We start from the raw sequence: 14,612 nt of genomic DNA, 5'->3' as shown, positions 1-14,612 counted from the left end.
GTGTATGCAACTTTTCGATGATGCCAAAAGGGGGAAGATATATTGTGCTTTACATATTCTGAATAAGTGATATTTATAACCTAATTAACCTGATCCTTGATGATAAGTGAATTTTCTAAACTTTGTATTGATGGTTAAGCTTAGTTCTTACAGGATCCAAGTAAGTGAAAAACACAGAGTTTGTCATCATCAAAAAAAGGGAAATTTGTTGGCCCAAGTACAGGTGAAATTTTGAAGACTGACAAAAGAACTCAAACATGGACCAAGTCCATCTTGTGAAGCACAGTCACGATCAACCCAAACATGTGAGATGCACGTGAAGCAGATAAATCTAACTTATCAGAAGTAATATCTCCTGATCTGATTGAAAAGGTTACATATTGGATAAGGAGAGAAAGACTTCTTACGTGAAGAGAACACAATTTAGGAAGAGGATAGTGTTAGAGCATGAGATCAACTAGAACTCTTCTACCATGGAAGAGTAGCATCTGTATCACAGTGAATCTCTAATTACTAACCCATTAAATATCAGTGTTGTTCTCTTTTACAGGCAACACACATAAGCAGAAGTTAAACGTGAATTGAGAGCAAAATAGCCAGGCAATTTTGCAAGCAGTTCGTGTGTGATTCAAGCGTGCAAACCTGAAGCTACTTGAACCAGATAGAAGAATCAATTCCAAGTGTCTATCTTTTATTCTAGTTCAATTGTAGTAGGTGATTTTACATTGTATCTTTCAGCTTTTATAGAAGCAATTGTATTAGGTACTTAGAGTGTTCAAGTTAGAGTTAACTTGAAGTTGTCGCAACAGTTGAGGTTGTGTGCTACAACGGGATTAGAGTTAATCCTAGGTTTACCAAAGAGTTTTTATAAATGCAGTTTTTGGCTCAGTGATTTTAGTGGAAGTTTGGGAAAATCCTACTGAGTAGTAAGTCGTGGTTTTTTCACCTTTTGAGCGAGGTGTTTTCCACGTAAAAATCTCTGTGTTCTTTATTTTCTTTACTTATTGTTCCGCAAATAGCAGTAGCTAGAACACATAGAAGAACCAAGTCTTTCTATAATTAAGTTAACGAAAATTGGGTACCACACAAATCACTCCCCCCCCCCTTATGTGGTATTGAAGAATAAAACATCAAAAAGTTAAGGACATTTGGTCCTGAACTTACAGTTACAAGTTCAAAAGTTAAGGACATGTAGTCCTGAAGTCCTGAACTTAGAGTTCCAAGTTCAAAAGTTAAGGACATGTAGTCCTGAAGTTAAGTTCAAAAGTTAAGGACATGAGCAGAAGGGTATTTTCGTCCAGGCAGTTAAAATTTATTAAAGCAGTGGCTAAAGACTAAAGATATTTCAAACAGTGGCTTAAAAGTAAATACATGTGTTATTAGTGGCTAACCGTGCACTCCCCGAAAAGTGACCCTATTTTGAATTTCTGTTTATACACGTTCATTTTAGCGTTTAATATCCAACTTAATTTACTTTGTTTGTTCTTGAGATTAGACTTTTAATAGTTTGCAGATGATGAATTCTTTATTACGTTTCTTAGATGAGATATTTCCTTGCTATCAAATTTTGTCTTTAGATTCAAGGGGAAGCAGAAGTAAAAGAATTAATTGAAAGACAAGAGACTTATTTGCTCTATTTTCACATGTTTTATAAGTGTGATTGAAAAGAATGTTGACTCACCTCTCAAATTACAATTTTATGAAATGGGAATTCTCTTAATTGCTTCGATCTGATTCTACTATATCTTAAAGTAACCCCACAAGAATGGTACGAAAAGAGTTTTGAACCAACATTAAGCAAACTAAAACTTTAATTAGAATAAGATTAAAACGATACAAAGACATTAGTATTAGTTGTAAGTTGAAAACCAACCTAACAAATCAATTATTCACCAACCACAATAATTTATATATTAATATAAAGCAGGGGAATTGAAATCTGATGTGGCGCTCCCATGTCCCAGCAAATGTATTTATCTAATTTCTCAGTTTTTCATCTTTTTCCTCTAATTTTAATTCAACATATTTTATTATTAAATCTGAATATTAGGTTCAATTACAGCCCCTAATAATAAGGAAACAGAGAAAGCAACAGTTTCAAAATTTTCAGAAGCCAAAAGCTGTATCTGGAAATCCAAAAGTCACCATATTGAAACGCTCCTTTACTGAAAAAAACGCTCCGTCATATTACCAATAAAAGCAACAAAAAGAACCCCAGTTGACGTTCCGCTCTCTCTCCTACAGGTTAGTTATTCTGATACCCACACTGAATTTCATTGAAATCTTAAAACTTTATCGCTAGCTATTTTATCATTGTTGAACATATAATGTTTGTTGTCTAAAATTTGTGGGTTTGTTTGAATATAATCATTTGTTATACCCTATGTTTGTTATGGTTAGGGTTTTGATCTACTAAGAATGAGCGGATATGTCATGAATATAGGTGGAAGAATAATCGTTAGCAGATGCATCTCTCTTTTGGTGAGAACTGAACTAAATTGTGATTTATTTTTTTGACTCAATTTAAATTTTTTCCCCTGAATAATTCGGAAAGATAGCTTTTTTTTTTGGTGAGTTTCATAACCATTTCTTCAAAAGTGAGAAAGCACCTTCTCTTAATGGTTTTTTTCATAGCTCAGTTTGTTTTCACATCCTCACAGTCTATGATATATACTCTACAAAATTGTTAAGACTCCTGCTTTTGAAAGTTAAAGTTTTCTCTTGTGATGCAATGCCCATATTAATTATCTATTTCTTTTTATTTATGTCCACCTCATTCGATGTCCGAAAATCTAATTAGTTGAAATGTTGAGAGCTCATGGGCAGACTTTCATTATCTGTCATTTGAACAATATGTGTGTGTAAATATTTTAACAAAATACGTATTTTTTCTAAGTTATAGTCATTATATAAAAAAAAAGAATTTTGTGGGTGAGATGATATTCTTGTAAAAGCTTCTATTTCTTCTTCTTGTCGTACTAATATTCTTAGTTTTTGGCTTTAATGCACTCCATTTAATGTGCGTCTCTTTGGATGTATATTTTCAAAAATACCTAAGTTTGTATTTTCTATATTGGTAATTTCTTTTGTCTGTAGCACCTTGATGCAACTTCGATCCTGTATAGAAATGGATCCCATGCTTGGAGGGTTAGGAAAACTAATGCAATCTGCAATATGGATCTAGAATAATCAGCTTTGTTGGTGTTATTTCTGGCTAAAACCAACATAAGACTATGGGCACAACGTAGATGATCGGGACTAGACAAGTGCATAATGGGTGAGATGGCTAGAAACCGGAGAGTGCAACTTTAATTTCGAGAAATTTTGATGAATGATCGTAAAAGTATTTCATTTGGAAGTAAGTGATGCTTAATGTGAGAAGAGACAACAAAATCAATGGTGAAAGAATTGACTTGTAATGTTGCAAGCTTTCTTTTATTGTTCTTGTGTAAATATATTGAAACTCAGATTACTTTGATCATAGTATTTGAGGACTACAGATTACTACAAGATTGACATCCATAAAAAGTTTCGGGGTGGAATGAAAGGGAAGGAAAAGAACACGGGGATGGTTTTTGCTGCTGGAAAATGAGTATTTTTCTTCGCTGCACACACCTAAAAACTGAAGGCTGCCTTGTGAAAATATGGAGTACGCTATAATTAGGATATTATTATTATTCTAGAAATGTATTCACTGGTTTGTCTTTTTTTTTTTTTCAAAATTAATTACTATTCGATTTCATTTGATTTCTAATTGTAGAATCAGGAACGTAACCAATTCTACATTCTTAAATTCCACTCCCAAATTTCATTTACATTTCAATTATAATCCTCTTAATTTGTTTCTCTTACCTTCCCCGATTGCGTTACAACTTTTCGAATTCACTGTACTGTAACTCCTTTTCGTTCTTCCTAGACTCTATAACTTTATCAGTTTTTATTCATTTTCTTAATTGAGATTGACTATTACAAAGAAAGAAAGAAAAAAAGAGTTTTAGTTTACACTATATTAATTAACAAAATAATAGCACCTTTATTTGTTTAAGAGAGATTGATTTTCTCTTATGAAGAGAATGAACTCACTTAACTCTCTATTGAAAGAAAAGAAAAGTTGAATACTTATACACATATATATTGGATGAAAAATTAGATAAAGATATGAAACTCAAAGATATGAAAATTAGATAAAGATTAAGTGTTAAAGGATTAAAACTTAAAGCCTGATCTATTTGAATCTGTATACTAAAAGAAATTTTTAGAACACTTTAGTCGTTTTTAGATTAAGTTATGCCAGTATAAGTTATGTCGGTATAAATTATATTGAGATAAGTTATGATGTGATTGTTGTTTATTCATTGTTTGGTATATTGTATTAAGAATGACAATTGCATAATTTCTAAGAAGAAGATATAAGTTATACTGGTGCTAATTACCTCATCTTCTATAAGGTATAAGTTATCCCAGTGTTAAAATTAGCACCGGGATAACTTATACCTGATTTGATAACCAAACAGAGTATTAAGTTGATATTAAATTTTTATATCACCATTATACCTTCTTATACCTCATACCAAACGATTCCTTAATATTTGGATAGTAGAGCTATATTATTTTGGTAAATAAAATGTGGTCTATCAAGACCGCACGAAGCACGGTAAAGTTTACTAGTGTGTTATAAAGACAGAGATACTATCAGCAAGACACACAAATAAATTGGAAGAACCTAGTTCCGATAAACTAGGAGCCGTTTTACAAAGAGGATTAATCATAGGACAATCAAGAGGTTCTATTTTTGGACAAATAACACTTGTCCATAATTTATAAGCCATCAAATCCTTCACATCAACATTTTCATATGGGATCAAGAAATAAGGACAAGCAAGAATTGAACCACAAATTTTAACATCACCATTTAATTTTTCTCTACCAGCTCTCATAACCATGTTAAAAACAATATTAGCTCCACCACTTTCTCCAACTATAAATATTTTTAAAATCACCATAATTTGTTAACCACGAATCTTTTCCACTAGCCACCCATTGAAGAGCAGTCCAAGAATCTTCATAAACTGTTGTCTCATCATGTTCTGGTGCTAATCTGTATTCAACAGAAACAGCAATTGAATTGGATTCAGAAACCAAGAGATTAAGGAAACGGTGAAAAATATTAAAGAATGCTGAATTAAGAATGAGTCCACCACCATGATAAAATACTATGATTGGGAGTTTTTTTTTGGTCAGAAGAAGTTGTGTTTTTAGGTAAATAAAGCCTAGCATAAACGTGAGAAGAGATAGTGATGTCTTTAGAGGAAACACCAGTGTCTGGATCATGATCTGGTGAAGGTGGAACGTAGAATATGTTGTGTAAATGGTAGAAACGTTCAACGTGGCCGTTTTTGTAGACTCGGATATGGGGATAGAGATCAGTGACAATTTCATTATCTTGATCACTAGCCATGGCAATAGAATGAGTAGAAAATTTGTTGAGTATATATATGGCCGTAGAAAGAAATGGATATCCACAAGAAATGAATTCACAGGAAAATGACACCAAGGTATCTTTTACTTGCAATTGGAAATAGGGAAGAGGCCATCTATTTTTATAGGGAGGAAACCCGGTATACTTTTTTACATTAAATATATGGTTTGAAATGTTTGAGTAATTAAAAAATAAAAAATCACTTATTATCTTTTTGCAAATTTATATTTACTTTTTAATTAGTGGAGCTTTAAATAAGTAAAACATGTAGATAAAGATTTATAAAAGTTAGTTTAGACAAATGCTTTTGATTAAAGTTATTAAATGTTGTTTAGTCTGTAATTAAAGGACTACGGATAGAGGTGACAAAACCGACACATTTTAGCTATCTGTCGAATCCACTTAATTAGTAGTGTATACAAATGAAACCGGTAAATCGCACCAATTTAATAATTCGAGTCAAATCAAGAAAAAAATTCCGACTATTGTTTGGTGCTGGAAAAAAAAATTCGACCATATTTGATTTGGTTTGGTTTTAACTAAAAAAAGTCAAACCGAACCAAAGCAACCCGACATAGTATGTATAGAAGTTTCAGATATATTTAATACATAAAAATATTTATTGTAGTGTAGTTTATACATATTTCCTAAGCTTTTTCATTGTTTATCTTTTAACATATTATTTCAAGCTTAGACTTATAATTTTTGGATGCTCCAATAAATTTTATAGTCCATAAATGTTAGGAACTCAAATAAATCCTAAACCAAAATCAAATCAATATTATAAATGAAAATGCTGTAGGATATCTATTTTTTAGTTTTTCCATGGTTTTGATAAAATACATAACTTATTTTTCTTTTAGTGTTTAATCATGTAAATAATAGTACTTATTAGTCGTACTTATTTTAGCAACTTATTAGTAATTTTAAATTATATTTATTTTTATTATGGCTTATTAATAAATTTATTTTATGCAATTTTATTATCTTTATTGTTGAATATTTTAGTACAATGTCATGACACATCTCATACTTATGTTATTTTATTGAAAACACCTTATATAGTTTTGTCTTACTAGGATTAAAGAAATTTTTGGAGCATAAATTCTATGTTTTGTTCTATGAAGACTTTATGGAAAAAATCGAAAAACCCGAAAAAATTCGAGATTAAAAAAGCCCGACTTTTATTAATTTGGTTTGGTCTTTAAATTTAATAACCCGAAACAATTAGTTTTGTTTGATTTGGTAATTAGAAAATCCGAATTAACCCGACCTATGTACACACCTGCTTAAATATAAACTTGAATTATGACCCCGTCTGTTGAATTAATCTAACAGGTTGGATTTGAAATAACCTATCAAGCTATTGGGCCAAACTAATATTAATAAAAATGCAACACAAATTTAAATATATTAAAGTAAATTACGAGATCAGGAATTACTTAACATAAAAGAACTCAAATTGAAATAATTTACTCAACACACATAGAATTTTATATTCTATTTTCAAAAGGCAAAATTAAAAAAATAAGGAGTGAATGATTGAAGTTTGAATTATAATTCATTATTGGAAAATTTTTACATAAGAACAACGGAGCTCCCTACCTTTTAATTTTATAGCCCAAGAAAATCTCACTTTATACCCATTAATTTCAAACTATTTACTCTTTAATGCCCGGATCTAAACTATTTACTACTCCTACCCATGCGCCCCAAATTATTTACCCGTCTTTATTTTATTCCTCTTCTTCTTCTTCCTCATTTTACCTTCCTCCAATTTTTGAAGTTCACGACTGATGGCTTCTCCGGAGGGAGGAGTTGGTTGCAGAGTCGGCTGGGAACAGATTCTTATAACTTTTCTTTTGCCCAAGTCTTATCACCATCAAGAGTCATACCACTAGCAGCTAGACGTATTGGTACAACAGGCACTGTCAAATTGCTTTCAGGGGTAATGATTAATTAGTCTCTCCTTGTAATGACCAACAAATGTCCATAGTATAGTTTTGGATTCTTTAAGATAACCCCCTGTAATTCTTTGATCAATTTTTGAAACAATTTGTAAATTCAAGAAACAATTTTTGAAACTCCATATGAATGAGTTCAAAATGTCAGATCTAAATTTCAACAGTATTTCGTTAGTTATTGTTCTTTGATGTGTAGATTGTACCTTTGATGCTGGTTTTTGGAGATTTATTGTACAAAAATTTAAATCCACCATTGAAGGACCTTGAAGCTTGAAACTCACAACTTGGTTTGCTTGAGTTTTTAATTGTTTTGATCCGAACGTCTATGAGTTTGTTTGAAAAGTTGATTGGAGGTTGTAGCTAAAGTTTTAGTCAATTTGGTGGAGATTTTGTAGTAGATTTTAGAAATTTGGGTTGAAATATAGTTGAACCAGAGAAGAAGACGAATTTTTATTGTATAGTCAAATAGTATACAAATATACCATTTTAGTATACAATTCATTTCAACTATATACCCTATTAGTATAGCTATATACTATATTGGTATCATATGCTAGTTGAATCATTTTTTGGTTGTATTAGCTGCATTTAATTGGTACAATATTTGATTTTCTCTTAATAATAGTAATATAGTACAATATCTTGAAATACCTTATTATATTAATATGTGGTACACTATTTTTTTATTTTCTCTTTATGCATGTGTGTTATATAATGGTAGTATAGTCATATAGTTATCGGGAATTAACTAGTAAAACTGTATACCATGTTGATATAGCTATATGCCATATTGGTATCATATGGTAGTTGAACATTGTTTTGGTTGTTTTAGCTGCATCTTAAGTGAATTCTATTATGGAATTATTTATATGAACATGAGTTGCAATCTGGAATTTTTGTGTGCCGATGGACATAAATTATATGTATTATGTAATAGATTTTATAGTTATAGGCAATTAATGTAACAACTCCATACAATTATATACCCTCTTAGTATACAAAATGAGCAAGTTGTTTTGTGAATATTAGCTTGCAATACGAGCATGTAATTTTCTCATACTTTTATTGTGTCCTTTAATGTTTTGGTACAGTAGTATAGTCACAGATAGTTGTAGCAATATTCTAGAGAAATCACATGCTCTATTGGTATACATATATACCATATTGGCATCACATGGTACTAGAAGTCTTTTTTGCTACTTATACTTTTGTTGTATTTTTTAATATTTTATTGTCATTTTTATTCTAACTAGTATATATGGAGATTTGGTTGCCGTAGATTATGTTTTCTTTCTCTATAACTAGTTGTATTACTGCTAATGGTAGAGTATAACAACAATAACAACAAGAACCCAGTATAATCCCACTTAGTGGGGTTTGGGGAGGGTAGTGTGTACACAGACTTACCCATACCCTGGGGTAGAGAGGCTGTTTCCAATAGACCCTCGGCATCCTTCCCTCCAAGAACTTCTCACCTTGCTATTGGGGAGACTCGAACTCACAACCTCTTGGTTGGAAGTGGAGGTTGCTTACCATCAGAGCAACCCCTCTTGTCTTAATGGTAGAGTGTGTACTGATATTTATAGGGAAGTAGATCAAGGTTTGCATGGCAATCACGTGTTGATTCTTAGAAACTGATTATGTAATTTATGGTGCTCAGCAGCAATCAATGTGATATTCAGTGAATTAGATCAAGTGATAACTAATATTATTTTACTTTAATAATTGAATTTAATAAATGAGAAAGAAAAAAAAACAGAAGGTATATTGTACTAGTTATATTAAAAAATTGAACAAATATTTACTATATCAGTTATTTTTTCTTATTGTATAAAAAAGAATAATAAAAAATTGTGAATACGGTAAATAAAATTAGATTATGAAGAGAAAAGAATAAAAAAAAGTTAAATAAAATTAGAAAAGGATAAAAGAAAAAAATAAGAAGAAAACGAGAAAAAGGAAAAGGAAAAAAGAAAAAAAGGAAAAAAAGATGCATAGAAATAAAAAAAGAATTGGAGAATAAAGAAAAAATTCCCCACAAAAACTATTATGGGTAGGAAATGTAATTAGTTTATGGGTAGAAAAATAAATGGGTAGACAAGAATAAATAATTTTATTTTTGTGGGTAACTGTGTCAAAACCCCTATTTTAATTTACAACCAACTAGCCCAACAATAATGTGCTAAGATTCAACATCCAACTCCAATAGGTTCTCAAAATTACTACTTAATTTTTTAAAAAGATTGCTCAAGCTTTTAAGTTAATTTTCGAATAAGTAACTGTGACTCAAATATTAGTTCAACAAATCAAATTTATTTGGGTGGTAAGAATTAGATTTTTAACAAGCTTAAATATGTGGGTTTAAATTTTGAATTTGATTTTGTGAGAAATTTGGAGTGGAGTGGAGTGTTATTTAGACTTGTTAGAAATAGTATAAGGAGGTTGTATATAAAATTTGAAGTCATTTAATGGAGATTTGGACTGATTTTGAACAAGAATTGCAACTGAAAATCGTGGAAGAAGTTCGTCTACAGACGCTTGTATAAAGGTGTATAAAAGTGTATAATAATATATAAGATGTGTTTATACACTCATATACACTATTATACAAGATTATACATAATTGTACAAAAAACTGACTTCGTCTTCTTCCTTGCGTCCTTTATGAAATTTAACTCAAATCTTGTTCAAATCTACTCCAAATCACTTCAAATTTAAATTTTGAACTTCTTTTGATATTTTCAATCAATTGGAACAATACCCAATCCAAACAACTAACAAACTCAAAAAGTCTTATTCGAAATCAAAGCTTTGAATGGCCTTCAATGGTGGACTTTTACTCTTTAATTTTTTTACATTGCAACCAGGTGATATAGGGGGAGAAGCAGTAATGGCGAGCGTCCCCTTAAAACATATGTAAAAGAAGTGAGAATGAGAGAGAGTGAAAGCAATGGTTGTGAGAACACAAATTTAACTCCATCGCTTTTAGAAGCAATGGTTGCAAGAACACAAATTTTGAATTTGCAAGAGCTACTATTTTCAAAAATGTACAATATGAGCTAAGTGAGGTAAAACTTAAAAATATGAGCCATTTTTTATTATGGTGCAAAGTGATGTGTATTTTCTTGTAATTCTTTCTTCATTATTTGACCTCATCTTTGACCTCATCTTTGACCAACTTATTTCGGCCAAACAAATTTTAAACGGGTTATATTATTGATCCATTTTATTGATTTAGGCTCGACTTTAATTCGCCCCCCTCATTTGCCGACTCTAGTCGGAGTAGTAGAAGACTCTCGATTGATTGGTTGTAATGTTCACGAGGTTGTATATAATCCAATGTTCAGTGATATGACTTTCCTACTGACTGAATTGCTTGAATTAGTTGAAGGTGCGGAGTCTTCTTCTTTTGATTTGAGACGAATTCATTTTTCTACTGAAAGTGCTTTTGATAGGGAATAGGGAAAAGCCTTGCCTTATTCAAGAGTACCAGGGCTGGATTTGGCTTCTATTTAAGACTTTTTGAATATTGAATCTAACTACTAGCATCGGTCCCGGCAAAGACCCCTCTTTCGTTCGAGCAAAGGGCGCCTAACCTGAAAGAGGAAATAGGGGTTTTCCTCGATGCGAAAGAGCTAGATCAGTAGTTTATCTGGGACGAATTCCTACTTACCTTTCTTAAAATAGAGCCCCATTCTTTTCGTTTTAAATGCCCGGTTTCCAAATATAGAGTGGTCCATATTTTTCTCGTTTGCGTGTTTTAACTTTTACCTTTCGTTCTTCGTCTTCTCAGCCTATTTTTATTTTCTAGAAGGTCTAATTTCCGTGTGAATGTAAAGACACTAATTTTATGAGTAACCTTTTGTCTATCAATTATTTTCTTCCTCTTTCATTAATGCCTCTTGACTTACACGCCTGAAAAACTTAAGTTAGTTGGCGTCTCTACGGTCTTGGGTCAATTTGAAGCCATATTAAGCAAGACTATGTGGTATCGTATTAGTTTCTCCGGTCCGCTTTAATTGGTTTTTTAACCGTTTTTACACATATTAAAAAAATTCATATTTTAGCTTTAATTAACAATGAAATTGACCTTATTAATATTAATATGTTCATTAAAAATATAATAAATACTCCCAGGTGATAGAACACGCGCAGCGGAAGCAAGCATCCAATGCAGATATCACAAACATGTAAACCAGATAATGATATAATTTGGAGATCAGAAGCACTAACCTCTTGAAAACATTGCACGTGTCCTCCACAGAGCAAGAATCCAGGGATGCAGTCTTCTACCATGCTCCTTGTAAGACCTTCGACGAAATTGTTTGAGCGGGCAAAACAATACAATTCTAAAGAGTGAGTTATTGGGTGAAAAATATCTTCCTTATATACCCGAAATTCAGCCAAAAAGGGGCTCAAAAATGTGTAGGATTCTGCTAGTGCAAGTAGAATCCTACTCTAACTGAAAAGGGTGTCTTTTCTCCCAAGTCACACTTTACCCAAGTCTATCCATGTTTTTACTAGGTAAGCAGGGACCACATAAACAATAAGAGGCTACTAATTATAATATTAATTCGAAAATTCGGAAGAATTAGATTCTACTAAAATTAATTGCAGTTTATTCTACTAAAAAATTGCAATCGAACTCCTCAATATGAATTTCAAAAATTCACTAATACTTATTTTAACTCCTCATGTTAAAATTACAAATACCAGTTAATTAAACTAAATCACTGATAATTTAATTTAATCAACTAATTAAATCTTTTATAATTCCGCTTAAACTATTTCATGTGATGGATACAAAATCCACCGGCTGAGTTTTCACATGAAAACTTATAAGCTTACATAAAGGGGTATCATCAAACTCAAGACCGAGTCACGGGTTCTATGAGCTAATTATTATTTCATAAACGCTATTCGTTATTGTCGAATCTATTAGGCATACACTAACTCTGAATAGAGTTGTGCCTTTTAATAAATCAAAACATTAAACAAATCACATTGATCATAATAACTATATCAAGATTAGGAGTATAAGCTCATTTAATAAATTATAGAAAATGCTTTATACTTATTCAGTACAAAAATATCTTTTTTTTACTTGGTCCGTTTAATATACACTAAGTATACTAGCACAAGAAGTTGTAGTAAAGTTACTCCCATTAGCAAGATAAATTATACTTTAATCTTGTGCTACCATCATCAAAATATTTGCCAAACAATATCTTCGATTGTGAACATAATTTCCCCTTAATTCTGATTATGGAATTCCGTAAGATTTGTTGATTCTAAACCAGAAAAAAATTACATAGGAAGGACTAAGTAGGTCGACTAGTGTAAAGTTAATCTAATAATGATGAATTCTCTGAATATTGAGCTTGAAGAGAATAAATACAACATATTCACATAATTTATCCAAATTAATTTGGGGTGGAGGCCAAGTTGAGAAGGTTGAAACTATATTCTGCTTATTCGTTTCAAAACAATTAAAAATGATTAACTGCATCCTACTAAAGTACCCTTTTATCATATGCAGTTCACTAATTACCCTTCAAAATTTACATTCTCATATAGCTGGCCCAAGAAGAAAGCCCAAGGGAGAGTCCATAGCCGAAAGAGCATGAGTCTAACTGTCTAAGTTAGAACCAAGGTAGTTAGGGAAGAGATTGGAAGAGTTTTCTAGAGGGAAAATGCCCAAATTTGCCCATGTATTATGCGAAATTGCTCAACTTTGCTATCCGTTATACTTTTGATATATTTATACTTTTCGTTAGCACATTGTCTCTCGTATCTAATGTGAATGGGTGACTCTATCTGTCCTCAACTTTTAGTCGTTGATTATGGTTTAGAATTATCCTTGTTATGAGTTAACAGTAAAATGAGAACGTGTTGTGACGGCAAAGCTAAAATTAGTCCAAAAGTAAGTTTAATTAACAGAAAGATTATTCACTTTTGGATGGTATAGGGTCAACTTGACCATTTTCTATTTTCTAATCCATCTTTTGGAATCAACAACAGGAAATCGGCTTCTTCCCACAGAAACTACAATATTGGTTATAGGTTGAAAAGAACCTCGTACTTACTAACTTGTACTGTGACTTTTTCTTAGACTTATATATTAGGAAATCGATTAAATATTTATAAGTCTTTTAACTAAAAGGGAATCAAGGAGCAACGTAAAGTTGTCCGTAACTTATAGGTTATGGATTCGAGCGGCAAAAACATCCACTAATACTTGCATTAGGTAGGCTATCTATATCACACCCCTTGGGGTGCGTCTTTTCTCCCGATCCTGCGAGAATGTGGGATGCTTTATGCACCGAGCTGACCTTTTTTTATTTATAAGTCTTCTAATTGTGAATTCAATAACAAAAACGAGTTATAGATTCGAAAATAAATTCAGAACTAATAAACATCAAATCCTGATCCAGCTCCAAGTACACATGTCATCAGTTAACACGATGGAAGAATATGAACAGCCATGTAAAATTTTATGGTGAAACCAACCAACGCCTTTTGAGAATTTTATCCTTCGTGAATGTTTATTGCCCTAACTAAACAACCTACATCGAACATGTAATTGTAATTTCGATTTTTCTATGCAGCAATCAAAATACAGAAAATTTCTACATGTGTTCTTCATTATTCTTTCATATTTACGCGCAGTATGTCTCTGGCACTGCAGCCCAACTACCCCGGTTGAGTAGTTCATATACAAGTATATTTCTAGTAAAAGAAAATTAAAAAAGAAAATAGAAAATAAAAGAATCCTATAATATCTGTACACTTGTCACTTTTACATTAGACTAAAATTAACAAACTAACCAAATAATATTCTCTACTATTTTTAGTACGTGTGAGCTTTCCTACACATGTGAGAAGCTTCTTGAGTTGAGCTCCACTATAGACGGTTCAAATTTGATCAATTAGAATTCCTTTAGTTGCTGAGATGATGACACATGTCTTCTCTCATATGAGATCAAAAAATCAAAAGGCTTTGTTATGTCCGAGCATTTCCCTTTGAGCGAACCTATCTGCTTCTTTTGTTTGACCTTTGTTCCTCTTTCTTCTTCTGTCAATGGTGAGATCGATTGATTTCCAACACCCTTCCCCCCCCCCCCCAAAGTTGGAGGGGAAAGATGACACTCCTAACTTTCTAAGAATCG

At 31.8% G+C, this 14,612-nt stretch overlaps 1 pseudogene; it reads right to left on the bottom strand.

Annotated features, from left to right (window-relative positions):
* Positions 1-4,664: 4,664 nt before the first annotated feature.
* LOC104222234 (catharanthine synthase-like) lies at positions 4,665-5,545 on the bottom strand (annotated as a pseudogene).
* Between the last annotated feature and the right edge of the window lie 9,067 nt (positions 5,546-14,612).

Source organism: Nicotiana sylvestris, chromosome 4, assembly GCF_000393655.2.
Source record: "Nicotiana sylvestris chromosome 4, ASM39365v2, whole genome shotgun sequence".
NCBI classification, from domain to species: Eukaryota; Viridiplantae; Streptophyta; class Magnoliopsida; order Solanales; family Solanaceae; genus Nicotiana; species Nicotiana sylvestris.
The sequence above is the reverse complement of the archived record's forward strand: the minus strand, read 5'-3'. Positions and strand labels throughout refer to the sequence as shown.